The following is a 20233-nucleotide window of genomic DNA, read 5'->3' as shown; positions in this document are numbered from 1 at the left end:
AACAATTGTGGAAGAAAATACTACGAATCAAAAAAGCTGAACAAAATGTTCAACAAAAACCTCTGAGGCATTGGATTTAAGCTAATATCAGTCTGACTGTCTGTCTGTCTTGCCTGTCTGTCTTGCCTGTCTCTCAGACAATCCCTCAGCCAAATGTGAAAGGTAATTGTAGAGCGAATCAAAGTTCTTAATGCAGTGTTTTTTTCGTTCTGTAATTAACCCAACATCATGAAGAAAGAACAACAATAACCGTGAATGTTGTTTTCAAGACGGCGTATAAGTTAACGAACTCTATGCCATTTGTTCCATAACAAATCATCTTTGTCAGCAAGCAGCTCCATAGCTGCCAGATTATATTGAGCGATTGCCCCACATTTGACCCTATTCATGTGTTTTTTTTTCTGTTTTGGTTTGTTCTCTTCCTTAAGGCTTTATTCCATTAATTCTTTGATGTAATAGAAATTAACCCAAATGGATTGTGATGGGATGGTAGTTAGTTTTTGTTTTCTTTTTATAGAAAAAATCAATTCCATTTGGTGCTATTGTCAGTGTTGCTAATTTTGAAGGGAAGGTGTTTTGATGTAAACGTCCACACATTAGAAGGCTAATTATACACCTTTTAGTGTTCTACGAGGTAAGAGTGAAAATTTTATACCTAAATAATAGCCCGATACGGGATAACTTAGCAAAAAACAACCACAGAAAGATCAGCTGAAAGTTAACTCGGAAATCTAAGCTGAAAGCTACCACGCTCGTCTGCAGGTTAAGGATAGTGGAAAGCTTCGTGAGGGATCAGGTGGGTTAAATACTGAGTGCCAATGATACTCGAAATGGCAAGACGAGTTACTGGCGCCGTCAAATAACCAATGGCCAACATTATCGTCCAGGCTAGAGGCGAGTGCCGGATCTCGAAGCAAGCGGCTCTCGACATCGGGGGATACATATGCCATCTCACACAACCCATGCAGTTTGGGTGCAGGGCTAGAGACCTGGGCCCAAAAAAACTATACGGATTACTTTGTGAAACAAAATAATAAAAAAAAGGACTCCCACAAGGCAAGTGTAATCGCCTTACAGGAAGTACGATGAACCGGGAATGGCGTCACAACAACACCAAACGGTGACGAACGTTACTACAGCTGCCATAACACGAGACATGAATTTGACTGTGGATTTGTGGTTAGTCGGAGACTGAAACACCTTGTCTCCAGCTTTACTCCGGTGAATGAGAGACTAGCCACAATCCGCATAAAGACCAAATTTTTCAACCTTCGCAGCCTTATTTAAGCCCTTGCCCCAATGGAAGACAAGGACGAGCAGACTAAAAATATTTTATTTTAGCGCCTAGAGAGAGAATATGACCGCTGCCTCGCCCATGATACTTAAATCGTTCTGGGAGATTTTAATTGGAGGATAGGGAGGGAAAAAATCTTAAGTCCAACAGTCAAAAAATTTAGACTCTACGAGATAACGTCCGATAGTGAGTTGGCAGCACCAGATATCAACATAAACAAATAGAAGCGGATCGCACTTAGCACAGTTGTTGAGAGTGTAAAATTTCAGCCAAATCGGATAAAAATGGCGGCTTCTAGAGGCTCAAGAAGTCGAATCGGCGGATCGGTTTATATGGGAGCTATATCAGGTTATAGACCAATGACCATGATAGACCATATGACCAAAGAAAAAGCTGCTTTAGCCCCACACCAGTGGCCGCAGCAATTTATCTCGCCACATATTGGGAGGCATTAGGCGAAGCTTTAAATTCAGTGCATCAGATAATGTCGTCCTCAGTGCGGCTGTGATGCATAAACAAGCCGTCCATTGTCCCATCGACATGACGTTTCAAATCGATCTAGCCAAACTTTTGAAGAAGTAAAGCTAGGCGCTTGAAATTTTGCACAAATACTTCATTTGAGTGAAGGTCAATTTGGATATTAAATGAGCGAAATCGATTCATGTTTTGATTTAGCTGCCATTTAAAACGATCTCCCGGTTTGACTTCTTGAGCCTCTAGAGGCCGAAGTTCTTATCCGATGTTGCTGAAAATTTGCACGTGGCGTTTTGTTACAACTAGCAGTTTTACTCAACTGCTAGTGTCCGACGTTGGCGGCGAAGAGGATACCGCAGAACCAATCAATGATGATGGTATAGAATGTTTACATTCTAGTCAGAATTAGGTCCAGGTACCAGTGACACGACTAAAGAACAACAAGGCAGCAGAAGCCGACGGGTTACCTGCTGAACTATTTAAGACCTGAGGCGACACACTGATAAGGCATATGCATCAACTTATCTGTGTCAGAGATTTTAAAATAAGCGCAGAAGATCGAGGCGATTGGACCTCTATTCTACGTTTGGCTGGTGGAACAAATGTTCTATCATAGCCAATTAAAGTAAAGTTAGTAAAGTATCCAAATGCAATGGGTGCTTTGGCTAGGTCATTTTGGCAGAATGAATATAGAAACTCTAGCGAATAAGGTTTTTGAAGAAGATCACTGTGGTACCCTCAAACCGGGAGAACCAAAAGTCCAATGGGAAGATCAAACGGTAAAAGGCATCTCGAAACCTGGTGTCAGAGAAAGGAGAAAGAGCGCAGAAGATCGAGGCGCTTGAAAAACTATTCGGCTAAAGAGACAAATGTTTTGCCATAGCCAATTTATAAAAAGAAAAGGTTATAAAGCGTGTTTAGGCTGGGCCGAATCCCACACGTATACCCTCCCACATGGATAGTATATGTCAAGTTTTTTGCATAGTTCCTCTTTATAGGCAGATACTAAACAACGATATTCGGAGGTCATAACACGAAATTACTGCGTATTTGTTTAGATAGGTTAATAAGTACTGCCTCCTGCTGTTGCTAAAGATGTCAAAACGAATTTATATGTAAACCAGTAAGGAAAGGCCAAAGTCGGGCCGTGACGACTTTATAATACCCTACACCTACCCTATAAATACAAAAGGTGGGCTATATATAACTCTGAACCAATTTTGATGAACCTCGGCGGATGTATTCAGATAGGTTATTAGGTTATGTACTAACTACGGTTGACAAGTGACAACAAATTACCCAAAATCTGATGAACATATACATGGGAGCTATATCTAAATCTGAACCGATTTCGACCAAACTTTATGAATATTTTGTAAGTCGTCGAGGAAAGCGTTGTACAAAATTTTGGGAAGATTTGTCTATCAGTGCGCTTGCAGTGGATCTACGAGTGAAAAGCGGGCGATATATATATATATATATATATATATATATATATATATATATATATATATATATATATATATATATCGCCCGCTTTTCACTCGTAGATCCACTGCAAGCGCACTGATAGACAAATCTTCCCAAAATTTTGTACAACGCTTTCCTCGACGACTTACAAAATATTCATAAAGTATATATATATATATATATATATATATATATATATATATATATATATATATATATATATATATATATATATGGGAGCTATATCCAAATCTGAACTGAACTATGAAATTAACCAGTAATGTCGAAATTCATAAGAAAACCCTTCTTGCCATATTTCGAGAGAATCGGTTAACAAATGAATATATTATTGATATATTACTGCAAATCGGACGAACATATATATGCGAGCTATATCCAAATCTGAACCGATTTCTATGAAATTAACTAGTTATGTCGAGATTCATAAGAAAACCCTTCTTGTCAAATTTCGAGAGAATCGGTTGACAAATGAACATATTATTGATGTATTACTGCACATCGGACGAAAATATATATGGGAGCTATATCCAAATCTGAACCAATTTCTATGAAATTCACCTATAATATTGGGAGTCAAAAGAAAACCCTTCTTGCCAAATTTCGAGAGAATCGGTTAACAAATGACCATTTTATTGTTGTATTACTGCAAATCGGACGAAAATATATATGGGAGCATAATCCAAATCTAAACCGATTTCTATGAAAATCTCCAATAATATTGAGAGTCATAAGGAAATCTTTTCTGCCAAATTTCGAGAAAATCGGTTTACAAATGACCATTTTATTGCTGTATTAATGCAAATCGAGCGAACATATATATGGGAGCTTTATCCAAATCTGAACCGATTTCTATGAAATTCACCGATAATATTGAGAATCATAAGCAAATATTTTCTGCTGAATTTCGAGAGAATCGGTTAACAAATGACCATTTTATTGCTGTATTACTGCAAATCGGACGAAAATATATATGGGAGCTATATCGAAATCTGATACGATTTTTATGAAATTCAAAAGTAATATTGAGAGTCATAAGGAAATCTTTCCTGCCAAATTTCGAGAGAATTGGTTAACAAATGACCATTTTATTGCTGCATTACTGCAAATCGGACGAAAATAAATATGGGAGCTATATCCAAATCTGAACCGATTTTTATGAAATTCAACAGTTATATTGAGAGTCATAAGGAAATCTTTTCTGCCAAATTTTGAGAGAATCGGTTAACAAATGACCATTTTATTTCTTTATTACTGCAAATCGGACGACCATATATATGGCAGCTATATCGAAATCTGAACCGATTTTTTCCAATTTTAATAGGCGTCGTCTTTAGGCCGAAAAACATGCCCATACCAAATTTGAAGACGATCGGATAAAAATTGCGACCTGTAGTTTGTACACAAATTTTCATGGACAGACAGACAGACAGACGGACAGCCAGACGGACAGACAGACGGACAGCCAGACGGACAGACAGACGGACAGATAGACTGACAGACAGACGGCCAGACGGCCAGACGGACAGACAGACGGACAGATAGACTGACAGACAGACAGACAGACGGACAGACAGACAGACAGGCGGACAGACAGACGGACATACAGACGGACAGACAGACCGGCATAGTTAAATCGAATCAGAAAGTGATTCTGAGTCGATCGGTATACCTATCAATGGGTCTATTTCTCTTCCTTTTGCACTAAGTTATAATATCCTGTACCACAGTAGTGGCGTAGGGTATAAAAATTTCAACCAAATCGGATAAGAACTGTGCCATCTAGAGGCTCAAGGAATAGAATTGGTTCATTTGAGAGCTATATCTAAACATGGACCGATTTCGCCCCTTATTGTATAGAAAATTTATATTGTAGTTTTGCGCCTACATATTGCTGTTTAAAGATCTCATATACCAAAATAGCGATGGGCACATTATTGTGTGCGTACACAAAAAACATGAGTCCGTGTCCACGCCCACGGAGTCCAAATGTGTGCTTGTGCCCATCACTACTTTAAAATATTGATACCATTCTTCATTCCACTCTTCATTTGAAGTTTACAACGTACTCTATGTAAGCCAGTGTTCGTTACTCTTCATGCCAATGAGTGAGCATTTTTAGAGCGTCAGGTAAAAGTCAGTCGAAACCCCCAAACAACCGGCTTTTGTGATTAGACACCAGAAAGAAATGATTAATAACAAAGCCATTGGATTTTGTTGCTATAATGTTTTATTTTACAACCAAAAAAAGAGAGTGTATATTTACGTCAACATGCGACGTCATTCTAGTGAAAAATCTCATTGGCGACTTAACAAAAAAAAACCCATGAGGCATGGAAAATATTGTATGAACTGGCCAAACGGAAAGAAGGCTGGCTATGGCTGTAACGGATTCATAGACTCACCAGGGCCAGAATATGTTGCAGTGTTTGGTGGTGTTTGATGTTGGTGTTGTATGTCCTGCCTTTGTTTTGCTCTATGACTAACATAAACTTTCTCTGGAAACTAGTTCAAGGATATTGGCCACTACGCAGCCTTTCAATGGGCAGTCTGTCTGTCGCATGGTCGGTCAAACGGTCGTTTTGGTAGGTTCAACAATCTTGAAATAACTTTTTACATAATAACACACATTTTGACTAGGTTGTGTGAAATTGTTGTCATATACGAGTATATGAGAGCCTGAGAATTGGTATGAGATCTCTGTGTGAACAAAAACGGGTTTGGCCAAAGAAGCTCTGATAGAAATCAACAAGAAAAATATTTTCCTATTGTCAGATAGCGAAATTGATGGGGATTGGTGTTACGTTAAGCTTAGTTTTGTTTCCTAAAAATCTATTTGACCACCTAGCCTTTATTTGCCGAAGGGGTTTTGTTGGTAGGCAGCACTAAAACACTGTATCGGATATAAGGATTATATTTTGTTTGTCGTGGTTTTGCCTATTTTTGTTATAATATCCCATTTAGGTTTTATGTTGACAAAAGGAATAACTGGAATTTGGAGGGAACAAAAGAAACGAAGGGGGCAAAAACTTATAATGTGATATTTCCGGTATATATTGGTTACAAATTAAATCCCCACAAATTATACCCTACACCACTACAGGGTATTATAACTTAGGGAATTAGTTTGTAACACCTAAAAGGAAGAGAGAGAGAGAAACCCGTTGGTAAGTATACCGATCGACTCAGAATCACTTTCTGATTCGATTTAGATATGTCCGTCTGTCTGTCCCTCTGTCTGTACGTCCGTCTGTACGTCTGTCCGTCCGTCTGTCTGTCTGTCTGTCTGTCTGTCTGTCCGTCTGTCCATGTTAATTTGTTTACAAACTACAGGTTTGCGACCTGTAGTTTTCATCCGATCGTCTTCAAATATGGGCATGTTTTTCGGCCTAGAGACGAATCCTATTTTATTTGGTACAAATCGGTTCAGATTTGGATATAGCTCCCATATATATTGGGTTGCCCAAAAAGTAATTGCGGAATTTTCATATAGTCGGCGTTGACAAATTTTTTCACAGCTTGTGACTATGTAATTGCATTCTTTCTTCAGTCAGTTATCAGCTGTTACTTTTAGCTTGCTTTAGAAAAAAAGTGTAAAAAAAGTATATTTGATTAAAGTTCATTCTAAGTTTTACTAAAAATGCATTTACTTTCTTTTAAAAAATCCGCAATTACTTTTTGGGCAACCCAATATGTTCGTCCGTTTTGCAGTAATAATGCAATAAAATGTTCATTTGTTACCCAAGTTTTCACATAGTTCCTCAGACGTCTGTCTGTCTGTCCGTTTATCTGTCCGTCTGTCTGTCCGTCTATCTGTCCGTCTATCTGTCCGTCTGTCTGTCCGCCTGTCTGTCCGTATGTCTGTCCGTCTGTCTGTCCGTCTGTCTGTCCGTCTGGCTGTCCGTCTGTCTGTCCGTCTGTCTGTCTGTCTGTCTGTTTGTCCGTCTGTCTGTACATCCATCTGTCTGTCCGTCTGTCCGTCTGTCTGTCTGTCTGTCCGTCCGTCTGTCCATGTTTAGTTGTGTACAAACTACAGGTCGCAATTTTTATCCGATCGTCTTCAAATTTGGTATGGGCATGTTTTTCGGCCTAGAGACGAAGCCTATTGAAATTGGAAAAAATCGGTTTAGATTTGGATATAGCTCCCATACATATTTTCGTCCGATTTGCAATACAGCAATAAAATGGTCATTTGTTACCCGGTTCTCTCGAAATTTGGCAGGAAGAATTTTCTTATGACTCCCGCCATTACAGATGAATTTCATAGAAATCGTTGTAGATTTGGATATAGCTCCCATATATATGTTCGTCCGATTTGCAATAATAATGCAATAAAATGGTCATTTGTTAACCGATTCTCCCGAAATTTGGCAGGAAGGATTTTCTAATGACTCTCGACATTACTGATGAAATTCGTAGAAATCGGTTCAGATTTAGATATGGCTCCCATATATATATATTCGTCCGATTTACAGTAATAATGCCATAAAATGGTCATTTGTTACCCGATTCTCTCGAAATTTGGCAGGAAGGATTTTCTAATGACTCTCGACATTAGTGGTGGATTTCATGAAAATCGGTTCAGATTTAGATATAGCTCTCATAAATATATATAGCCCGAATTTTACTCCTAAAGCCACTGCAAGCGCATTTAGTGGCCAATCTTGCCAAAATTTTGTACAACGCTTTCCTCGACGACTTACACAATGTCTATGAAGTTTGTTCGAAATCGGTTCACAATTGGATATAGCTCCCATATATATGTTCGTCCGATTTGCAGTAATAATGCAATCAAATTCTCTCGAAATATGTCAGGAAGGATTTTCTCTTGCTACTCGACATTATAGATGAATTTTATAGAAATCGGTTCAGATTTAGATATAGCTGTCATATATATATAATGCCCGATTTTCACTTCTGGAGCCACTGCAAGAGCATTTTTTGACCAATCTTGCCAAAATGTTGCACAACGCTTTACTCGTTTTTTTTTTATTAATTCTGTGGAAGGGTTTACGTTTAGTTTGAATGGGCAGCCCACCATGAAAGTTGAGATGAGTTCACTCTGAGGTGGGAGAAAGAAATTAGGGTGAAAAACGTGAAATATGTGAAACTTAAGTGGAAATTAAAAATTTTAAGAAACTATCTGAACTTGGCCCTCTCCGCTGGCCCTGTTCACACGGTCAGTAAATTTGTCTTTTTTTCCGGATATTTTTGGGGTGGGCCCCCTTGACATTTCTCCCCAAGGGTGGATATCGAATTCGTGCTTTAATCCCGAATGCCTTTCTTTTGAGCCCCATATTGCCATGGTCGGTGAATATGTCCGGTTTGGGGCAGTTTTGGGGGTGTGGCTTCCCCTCACACACATGACCCTGAATTTGGATAAGAGATTCTTTTTCTTCTTTCAAATACCTTTAATTTGAGAACCATATTGTCATGGTTGGTTTATGCACCCCTGTGTCGGGTTTCGAGGTTTGGGGCAGTCTCTCTGGTGCCCCATCCCAAATTTTTGCAACAAGTTTTTATTTGAAAGCTTCTAGGAACCGAAAAAGGATAATCATGAGGTTGGTTTATATGGCAGCTACATCAGGTTAAAGACCGATTTGGACCGTACTTTACACAGTTTTTGGAAGTCAAAACTGAACACCACGTGCAAAATTTTAGCCAAATCGGACAAAAATTACGGACTGCAGGGGCTCAATATATCAAATCGGTAGATCGGTTTATATGGGAGCTACATTGGACGTCGTAATAGAATACTGCATACAAAAGTTCAGCTCGATCGGATAACAATTGCGCCTCTATAGGCTAAATACGTTAAGTCGGGAGATCGGTTTATATGGGAGCTATATCCAAATCTTTATTCAATATGGCTCATTTGCATTCTCCATTGATCTACATTAATAAGCATTATCTGTGCAAAATTTCTAGCGGCTAGCTTTATGCGTTCGACCGCTATCGTGATTTCCACAGACGAACGGACGGACTGCTAGATCGGCTCAAAATGTCCAGACGGTCAAGAATATTTAGGGGGTCGCAGATCAATATTTCAAGGTGTAACATACGGAATGACTAGGTAAGTATACCCCATCCTATGGTGGTGGGTATAAATGGTCTAAATGAGTCCATAACCTGATATAGCCGCCATATAAACCGATCTCCCGAATAGACTTCTTAGGCTTCTAAAGGGAACAATTCCTATTCAATTTGGTTGAAATATTCCATATGTCATTTTGGATGACTTTCAACCTGGAAGAAAGGGAAGAGGTTTCCGATCGGATACCTGAGATGAACCTTGAAGTTGAGTGCGAGGCACTTTCGTCGGCGGCACAGTCTTGAATCATGTTACACGGATAGATCAAAGCTAGAGGAATGAGTGTGCCTGGGGATATCCGTTTTGGATGACTTTCAACCTGAAAGCAAGGGAAGAGGTTTCCGAACGGATACCTGAGATGAACCTTGAAGTCGAGTGCAAGGCACTGCTGCCATCGGCACAGTCTTGAGTTATGTTACGCGGATAGATCAAAGCTAGAGGAATGAGTGTGCCTGGGGGTCTACATTGAGTACCCATGGACTGAGATCTGTTTTAGATTGCCTAACCATAATACGGTCCTGCAGGTGGAGATCCGGGCGATCGAGGAATGCGTGAAGTGAACGTTAGGACCATACAACAAGTTCAGAAAACATGTTGTCTTGGCATAGGCGGAGCGATGAGGACCACGCCCACTAGGGCAGTGGAGACTATTCTAGATATTCGACCCACTGACATACAGATTAAGTGTGAGGCAGCCATTGCAACTATGAGACTTAAGACGACGGGAGAATGGATTGAGGATGGAAGCAGCTCATACCATCGCGGTATAGTCGACGCAACGATAGGAAACCTGGAAGGAAGGGAACAGGTTTCCGATCGGGTACCTAAGATGAACCTTGAAATCGAGTGCGAGGCACTGCTGCCATCGGCACAGTCTTGGATTGACGGAATCGTAGTATTGCCATCTGGAAGATCTGTTACACGTATAGATCAAAGCTCAAGGACAGAGTGGGCTTGGGGGTTTACGTTGAGAATCCAGGGACTGAGATTGGTTTAAGATTGCCTGACCATAATATTGTCCTCTCCGCCTAATATTGATCTCCGCCTGATCCTGGCGATTACGAAATGCATGAAGTGTTGTGGTGCGAACGCGAGGACGTCGAGTGTGAACATTTTTACCGACAGCAAAATTACCGTAAGGGCAACAACAACCAGGACGGTAAGGTCACGAACAGTCTCGCAGTGTAAGAAGGAGATTAACACCTTCTCTGAGGATGGCGAAAATCCGCATGGTTTGAGTGCGGGCCATAACGGAGTAAGGGGGAATAAAAGGGGGGAAATTTGGCGTTAAAGGCCAGAGGACTGCCGTCAATAAACTTGGTTAACCCGAAGCCTTTCGGGTCGACGCAGTTTGAGTTAAGGGAGTGGGCGACGAATAAGGGAGTGGGCGACGATAGTGAGAAGACGAGGCTTTACAGAAAGAAAGTAAGAAAGAGGACAGTATAGCTATTGGTATCATAATTTATGTAAAATCGGTGCGGCAAGTGATAGCGTGTGTAGGGCATGCGGGGAAGATGATGAGACGTTAGAGTATTTCCTATGTTATTGCCCGCTTTTTGCGTCTAACTGATACCGGCACTTAGGTGGGGACACAATACTAGAAATGAACCAACTTAAGGGCGTGGCATTGAAAACAATTAAGGATTTTGTAAGTAGTACGGAATTCCTAACTTAAAATTTTTCTTTTTAGAGGTTTCTTTATAGTTGTTAGAGCTCACAACAAGCCGATTACTGGCTTAGGTGTATGTCCATAGTGGCATGGGCGGATTAACATCTGCACCCTCTTTTCAACCTTACCTAACCTATCTCACATACAAGCAAATGCATTCAAAACAAAATCAAATTAAATAAATATTGGCTGCGTAAAAACTTCAGATGGTGGGACTCAACCGTTCCGCAAAAGAAATTTCAGGCAATTACTCTTCTCTTATTCATTTCAAGCGCCAGGACAGAGGTGTTATGGTTATCAAGTGGCCGAGTCCCCAAAGATTATTTTTTTCTGTCTGAAACTTCCTTTCTGTCGATCAAATTAACTGCATTCATCAAATTTTGCATAGTTATCATCAACAATGGTCAAAACTATTGTAAATTGGTTGCCAAGGAAAATACTGTCTTGGGCTGGAGTTCAAGAGAGTACCTTAGCACTCCAGCATCAATAATTGGATTATCCAATTATTCCGCCCTTAATGAAGTGCTTGATTCAATGAAGCAAACATCAGAACAAATAAATTCTGTAACCCTATCATGTTCTAACCCGCTGAAAACTAAAACAGCCACTTTAAAGTATGTTTTAATAAAGCATTTAGCTTTGATCACTTCATTTTACAGTACAACAATTTTTTTGGCGACAGAATGCAGAAAAATGGGCTTCTTACTTCTATGAAGTCACATCCGAAAAAAAAATCTTTTAGCGATCCAATTGATTGTCTGACTATCGATGGTTGACCGATAGCAAAAAGAATTTGTCATAGGGCCATAAAAAATAAAGTGTGAATGAAATAAACAATCATAACGAAAATCAAATTAACATGAGTATCGATCTGAACTGAGAGCTTATCTTAGTTAAAAAAAAACATTAGTCGTATCTACATGAATGAAGTTGGTGATGTTGATTAGAAGTGACAGTAAGTGAAAAAATGTATGTATACTCTTATGAAAAAAAAAGAATAAAAATAAATGATGGCAACTGGCCACTACATGGTCTATACACTCCGATACTCATCCTTTCTCTCTAGTAGGAGAGGCACAAGAGAAAATTATTAATCCAGTACACGAATAATTTTATTCTTGTGTAATTAACAAGTTTTTGGATCGGACGCCGCTCCCCCCCTAGCTACGTCCCTGGCTGCCCCCCCCCCCCAGCTACGTTCCTGGCTGGCATATGAAGCGATCTGGGATCTTTATTTCTTAGGCCTCTAGAGGGCGTAATTCGTATCCGATTTCGCTGAAATTTTGGATGAAGTGTTTTACTATGATTTCCGAAAGCTGTGCTAAGTATGGTCCAAATCGGTACATAACCTGATATAGGTGCCATTTAAACCGATCTGCGATCTTGACTTCTGCAGCCTCTAGAGGGCGCAATTCTTATCCGATTTGGCTGAAATTTTGTACAACAGCTTCTCCCATGACATTCAACATACGTGTCCAATATAGTCTGAGCCCATGTTTAGCCTGATACAGCTCCCATATAAACCGATCTCCCGATTATGCTTTTTAAGCCCTCGGGCTCGAGCAAAAATTATTTTGTCTAAAGAAAAAATTTTGATAAAATTAAAAAATTAAATTTTTGATTTTGAAACCAATAAGGAAGGGCAAAATTCGGGTGGTGCCGACTGCATAGTACCCTACACCTACTTTATATATACAATGTGGGAGCTATATCAAATTCTGAACCAATATTGATGGACTTTGGCGGATGTTTTCGGATGAGTTATTAAACAATCCGCAACAAATTTTGAGCAAATATGTTCAAACTGTAATAACTACGGTTCACAAATAACAACGTTATTGCAAACTACCCAAAATCTGACGAACATGTATATGGGAGCTATATCTAATTCTGAACCGATTTTGAGCAAACTTCTCAAATAATATGGTAGTCGTCGGGGAAAGCGGTATGTACAATTTTGGCAAGATTGATCAAACAATGCGTTTGCAGTAGCTCTGGGAGTGAAAATTGGGCGATATACATATATGACAGCTAAATCTCAGTCGAATTGTATGAAATTCACCAGTTATGTCGGGAGTCATAACAAAATCCTTCCTGCCAAATTTCGAAAGGATCGGTTAACAAATGACCATTTTATTGCAATATTACTGCAAATCAATTACGTTGAGAGTTATAAGAAAATCCTTTCTGCGAAATTCGGACTGAATCGGTTAACAAATGACCATTTTATTGCATTATTACTGCAGATCGGACGAAAATATATATGGGAGCTATGTCCAAATTTGAACCGTTTTTTTCCAATTTCAATAGGCTTTGTCTCTAGGCCGAAAAATAGGCCTGTACTAAATTTTAAGACGATCTGATGAAAATTGCGACCTGTAGTTTGTACACAAACTAACATGGACAGACGGACATACGGACATAGCTTAATTGAATCAAAAAGTGATTCTGAGTCGATTGGTATACTTACCATTTATCACCCGATCTTCTCAAAACCTTGCACTACGCTTTCTTCTGGGATATTCACAAAACGTGCGGATTTTGGTCGAATTCGGTTCAGATTTGGCTATAGCTCCCATTCGTCCGATTTGGACAAGTATTGAAATAATTTGGTCATTTGTTAACCGATTCTCACGAAAAGTGGCACATCGAATTCCTTTATGACTTCCGGCATAACTGTTTGTCATTGAAATCGGTTAATATTAAGATTTATCTCCCGATTTTCACTCTTGTCAGCAGATCTCTTGCCAGACTTTCTCTAAATTTTCACAATACCTTTTTTATGATATTGCTATTTCGGAAATCGGTTCAGATACTCAATATTTGTTAACCGATCCTCACAAAATGTGGCACGAATTTTTCTCTTAAAACTCTTCGAATCACTGATGAATTTTATAGAAATCTGTTCATATTTAGATATAGCTCCCATATATATATTGGGTTGCCCAAAAAGTAATTGCGGATTTTTTAAAAGAAAGTAAATGCATTTTTAATAAAACTTAGAATGAACTTTAATCAAATATACTTTTTTACACTTTTTTTCTAAAGCAAGCAAGAATGCAATTACAGAGTCACAAGCTGTGAAAAAATTTGTCAACGCCGACTATATGAAAAATCCGCAATTACTTTTTGGGCAACCCAATACATCTCCCGATTTTCACATTTTTTTGCTAAATCATTTATCAATCGATTTTCTCAAAAATTTGCTTAACGATTTATTTTATGGCTCCTACACTATGAACGGTCGTTGATCGAAATTTTAGACATCACATTGAAGACAATTTTAGTTGTGACGACTAAGCCTGCATACATAATGTGGTGGTGTAGGGTATCAAAAGGTCGGCTTCACCCGACTTAAGCCCGCCCTTACATGTTTTATATACCCTACACTGTAGTACAGGGTATTATAACTTTGTCCATTTATTTGCTTAACTTAACTCACTGTCCCAAATTTCGTCGACACCGTACAATAAATGCGCCTTTTATGGCCCCAAAACCTAAAACCAAGAGATCGGTTTATATGACAGCTATATCCAAATCTGGACTGATCTGAGTCAAATTGAAAAAGGATGTCGAAGGGCCTCACACAACTCACTGTCCCAAATTTCAGCAAAATCGGATAATAAATGTGGCTTTTATGGGCATAAGACTCTAAATTGGAGGATCTGTCTATATGGCAGCTATATACAAATCTTGAACGATCTAGACCAAATTGCAGAAATATGTGAAGGGGCTTAACTTAACTCACTGTCCTAAATTTCGTCGCCATCGGACAATAGATGTGCCTTTTATGGCCCCAAAGCCTAAAACCGAGAGATCGGTCTATATGGCAGCTATATCCAAATCTGGACCGATTTGGGTCATATTGCAGACGTATGTCAAGGGGCTTAACTTAACTCACTGTCCCAAATTTCGGCGACATTGGACAATAAATGCGCCTTTTATGGGCCCAAAACCTTAAATCGAGGGATCAATCTATATGGCAGCTATATCCAAATCTGGTCCGATCAAGGCCAAACTGAAGAAAGATACCGAAGGGCTTAACACAACTCGCTGTCCCAAATTTCAGCGAAATCGGATAATAAATGTGGCTTTTATGGGCCTAAGACCCTAAATTGGAAGATCTGTCTATATGGCAACTATATGCAAATCTGAACCGATCTGGGTCAAATTGAAGAAGGATGTGGAAGGGCCTAACACAACTCACCGTCCCGAATTTCAGCAAAATCGGATAATAAATGTGGCTTTTAAGTTCCAAATTTCAGCGAAATCGTATAATAAATATGGCCTTTATGGGCCTAAGACCCCAAATCAGAGGATCGGTCTATATGGGGGCTATATTCAAATTTAGTCCGATATAGCTTATCTTCGAACTTATGGACAAAAAAAGAATCTGTGCAAAGTTTCAGCTCAATATCTCTATTTTTAAAGACTGTAGCGTGATTTCGACAGACAGACGGACGGACATGGCAAGATCGTCTTAGATTTTTACGCTGATCAAGAATATATATACTTTATAAGGAAGGAAATGGATATTTCGATGTGTTGCAAACGGAAAGACAAAATGAATATACCCCCATCCTTGGCTACAATAAAACCGCAAACAACCACAATTTAATTTGTCAACATTTACTGATATTTTCTTATATCAATCCCATATTCTTTAGTCCCTGCGAAAACACCTCTTAATCCATTAGATCCAAAAACCATTCCATTCACTAAATATTAGAAATTTAAATAAACTCTCCTCCCCTTTGGCACGTTTAAACAATTTTGTTGCAAATAAATTCAAAACATTTGTTTAAATTGGAATAAATTCCACTGATTCCCATCATAAACGGATGATCAATAAACGACTAAATGAATATTCAGAACATTTGAAAAGCGTCAGTATTCACATATAAAGTAAATATCTAAAATATTGATATAGGTAGCTCTAATGATAATGAAGGGTAAGTTTCAGGTTCGTTTACTTGTATGTTAATTTCATCGAAAACCCAACAGTAGCGGGTTATTCGATGCGGTAAAATGTGTTGACCTTTTGTCGCAAAACTGTCGCAAGAAGTGTTTGAATCTAAAGTTTGGTTAATTTTGTAAAATTGGCAAATTGTTGTTGTTTTTTAGTTAAAAGTTTTAAATGGATAATTTTGATTTCTAGAAACACGGCCACTTTTTTGAGGTGTATGTTAGTTAGTATATCTCCCACCTTTTGGTGGAGATGTACAAAGCAACAGCCTCTTGTGCCAAACTAATTTAGTAGCACTTTTCCGAAATAGATCTCTGTTTTTTTAAGAGTTACTACACATTTGTGACATATTATCGTGCCTGAAACTGCTGTCATGGAAAGTAAAGTTTAGCTTTATATTCGTATGTCTTATTCGAATCTTTTGTTATCAGCCTTTTTATTAAGCTTTAGTAGATAGTTTTGATTTCCATAGGATATTGCCCGTGAAAAAAAAGTGTTTTTAAAACATTTTTAAGCAAATATTATTTTTGCTCATTTTAACATACAATTGTTCAAAATACACCTGCTCAAATCTACTCTAGGTCTTCAAATCACCTTATGGTTTCAAGAATACTGTACATTTGTTTTGGCATCGCCAAATAAATGCCTTTGATTGTTTTGAAGTGAATTTAATGATTTTGAAATTGTTTATTTAATTATGTTTTTTTTTTTTGGAATTTTATAAATATTCACTACCTTTCGTTGCGCTTCTATAGCAGAAATCCCAAAGTGTTGCTTCTTCAAATTCACCAAACTTGCTATTATTTATATCAAACTTTTGTCATTATTTTCAAACTTTTTATTTAATTGCTTTAAATCCACATAAAAATCTCATATCATTTCTTTCAAATCAATTTCACTTGGGTCAGATCTCACTTGGATAATTTAATTCAACAATCTTCACTGCAAATCTTTGTATAATAACCATGAAGATTGCTGCTTGCTTTCATTCAAAACCACTTTCATGAAGCAAATGCTGCATGGACTTATAACCGGCGCGTACAGTAAAAATCAGAGTTTACAGATTTTGAGTTTCGTTTTTTTTGCTTATCACGCGCTCGTCTTAAAAATTCCACCGTTCCAGCAGGAAGCGAAAAAACCACTGAAATAGAACTTTTGTTAGTAGCATAAAGCATGGTTGGACGCATGATTGTTGAGTGAAGTGAATGAATGAATGGTATCATGTTGAGAGATGGCGGTTGGGTATCAAACCAGTTGTTTGTATGAGTTGTGTGTTGGATGTAGTATAGTAGGGAAAGAAATATTAAACACCGGCAGTGATGAAACAGTTGAAGAATTTAAACTAAAATCTAAAAAAGCCAAATTAGGCGAAGGATTCATATGAAGGCTAAATGAAAAGGTGGACCTAATAAACTGAGTTATTCTTTAGCTTAAGGTGTCTAATAGAGAAGCTATATCTAGTTGTAGACCGAATTGGACCGTACTTGGCACAGTTGTTAGAATCCATAAAAGAACACTATATGCAAAATCTCATTCAAATCGGATAAAAATTGTGACTTGTAATGGCTCAAGAAGTCAAATCGGGGGATTGGTTTAAATGGGAGCTATATCACGTTCTGAATCGATTTGAACCGTACTTAGCACAGTTGTTGGAAGTCATAACAGAACGCCATGTACAAAATTTCAGCCAAATCGGATGAAAATTGAGGCTTCCAGGGTCTCTAGAAGTCAAATCCCGAGATCGGTTTATATGGGAGCTATATCAGGTTCTTGACCGATTTTAACCGTATTTCGCAAAGTTGTTGGAAGTCATAACGAAACACTATGTGCAAAATTTCAGACAAATCGGATGAAAAATTGAGGCTTCCAGGGGCTCAGGAAGTCAAATGGGGAAATCGGTTTATATGGGAGCTATATCACGTTTCGATTTGGCCCGTACTTGGTACAGTTGTACATCAGTAGACCATGTACAAAATTTCAGCCAAATAGGATGAAAAATGAGGCTTCCAGGGGCTCAAGAAGTTAAATCGGGAGATCGGTTTATATGGGAGCTATATATTATTGAAAGTCATAGCAGAACACTATGTTGAAAATTTCAGCCAAATCGGACAAGAATTGTGGCTTCCATGGTCTCATGAAGGCAAATCGGGAGATCGGTTTATATGGGAGCTATATCAGGTTCTTGACTGATTTAGACCGTACTTGACACAGTTGTTAAATGTCATACCAAAACTATTTGTGCAAAATTTCAGCGAAATCCGATGAGAATTACGCCCTCTGGAAGGTCAAGAAGTCTAATCGGGAGATCGTTTTATATGGCAGCTATATCCAAATCTGAACCGATATGGCCCATTTACAATCCCAACCGACCTACACTAATAAGAAGTATTTGTGCAAAATTTCAAGCGCCTAGCTTTACTGCTTCGGAAGTTAGCGTGCTTTCGACAGACGGACGTACATGGCCACATCGACATAAAATGTTATGAAGATCTGGAACATATATATTTTGGGGTCTTAGACGAATATTTCGAGGTGCTACAAACGGAATGACGAAATAAGTATACCCCCATCCTATGGTGGAGGGTATAAAACGTATATATATATTGGGTTGCCCAAAAAGTAATTGCGGATTTTTCATATAGTCGGCGTTGACAAATTTTTTCACAGCTTGTGACTCTGTAATTGCATTCTTTCTTCTGTCATTTATCAGCTGTTACTTTTAGCTTGTGTAAAAAAAGTATATTTGATTAAAGTTCATTCTAAGTTTTATGCATTTACTTTCTTTTAAAAAATCCGCAATTACTTTTTGGGCAACCCAAATAAAAACGTGTTAAATTAAGCCAGGCCAAATCTTGGGTACTCACTACCAAGGATTCCGCTAAAAATTTGCCTTTATGAACTTTATGAACATTTCAGCAACACCGTATGGTACAAAAACAATACCGGATGGTATGGATGAAACATGAAATGATTAATACCGTTTGGTGCTAGCTTTATTACCGAACTGGTATTTGTTTTAATACCAATCTGTTATTGGTTTTAGCGTTATTGGTTTTAGTACCAAATCGTTTTGCACTTGTCCGATAACCACCTTCGAAGGACTGAGTGTATATTCATTTTGTCATTCCGTTTGGTACAAATCGAAATATCGATTTCCCAAATTTCTGAGGAACTATGCCACTTGAAACAAGAAAAAAAGGTGTGCCGGGCCGAACTTTGGATACCAACCACCTCGGGTAGATATGTAAACCACCTTTCTTCATAATCCGGTGAAAAATGCATAATTTATGCCCCATTAGCAGCTTTATTGAAATATGGTCCTATTTAGACCAAATTCGACACAGATATTGAGTGGTCTAATAACTACAAGTCACTGTTTCATTTTGTTGAACAAAATATTTGTCCTTTTGTTAGCCATATCCCAATATACAACGATCTTAATCATATACGACACGGATGTCGAAAAGCCTAACAAATAAATTTCAGTGAAATCGGACTATAATGCGCCTTTTATGGGGCCAAGAATTTAAATCGAGATATCGGTCTATATGGCAGCTTTATACAAATCTGAACCGATCTGGCCCAAATTGCAGAAAGACGTCGAGGGGCCTAACACAGCTCACTGTCCCAAATTTCGGCGCAACCCGACAATAAATGCACCATTTATGGGCCCAAAACCTTAAATCGAGAGATCGGTCTATATGGCAGCTATACCCAAATCTCGACCAATCTTGGCCAAATTGTAGAAAGTTAGTAAAGAACCCAACACAGCTCACTGTCCCAAATTTCGTCGACATCGGACAATAAATGCACCTTTTACGGGCCCAAAACCTTATGTCGAGAGATCGGTCTATATGGCAGCTACATCCAAATCTGGACCGATCTGGGCCAAATTGAAGAAGAATGTTGAAGAGCCTAATACAACTCACTGTCTCAAATTTCAGCGAAATCGGGCTTTTATGGGCCTTTTATTCGGCACACCGTTCGGACAGCAATATGTGAGATGTTTTCCCCTGTTCCTTAATGGAATGTTCATTGGGAAATTTGTAATATATGCAAATTGCTAATTTTGCCCATGAACATCCCACTACGGAACAGGGGCAAGCTTATTGTATATCAATGAGTGAAGTCCAATTCAAGTTTAAGCTCAATGATCAGGGGTCTCTTTTTTAAAGCCGTGTCCGAACGGCGTGCCGCAGGGTTACACCTCTTGGGAGAGAAGTTTTTAAATTTCATAGTCACAAATGTTGC

The 20233-nt window shown here is 38.6% G+C and overlaps 1 protein-coding gene across 3 annotated transcripts in view; it reads right to left on the bottom strand.

The window, feature by feature from the left end:
* LOC106083632 (Y+L amino acid transporter 2) overlaps positions 1-20233 on the bottom strand; it is a 116297-nt gene that overhangs the window by 64619 nt on the left and 31445 nt on the right. For 2 of the 3 annotated variants that reach the window (XM_059362592.1, XM_013246777.2), the window contains exon 1: positions 16718-17123. The exons of the other annotated variant lie outside the window; for it this stretch is intronic. The gene's annotated coding sequence lies outside the window, so the exon portion shown is untranslated. Of the gene's footprint in view, positions 1-16717; positions 17124-20233 lie in introns of those variants that run through there. 3 annotated transcript variants of the gene reach the window in all.

The sequence above is a fragment of the Stomoxys calcitrans genome, chromosome 2 (assembly GCF_963082655.1).
Source record: "Stomoxys calcitrans chromosome 2, idStoCalc2.1, whole genome shotgun sequence".
Classification (NCBI taxonomy): Eukaryota; Metazoa; Arthropoda; class Insecta; order Diptera; family Muscidae; genus Stomoxys; species Stomoxys calcitrans.
The sequence above is the reverse complement of the archived record's forward strand: the minus strand, read 5'-3'. Positions and strand labels throughout refer to the sequence as shown.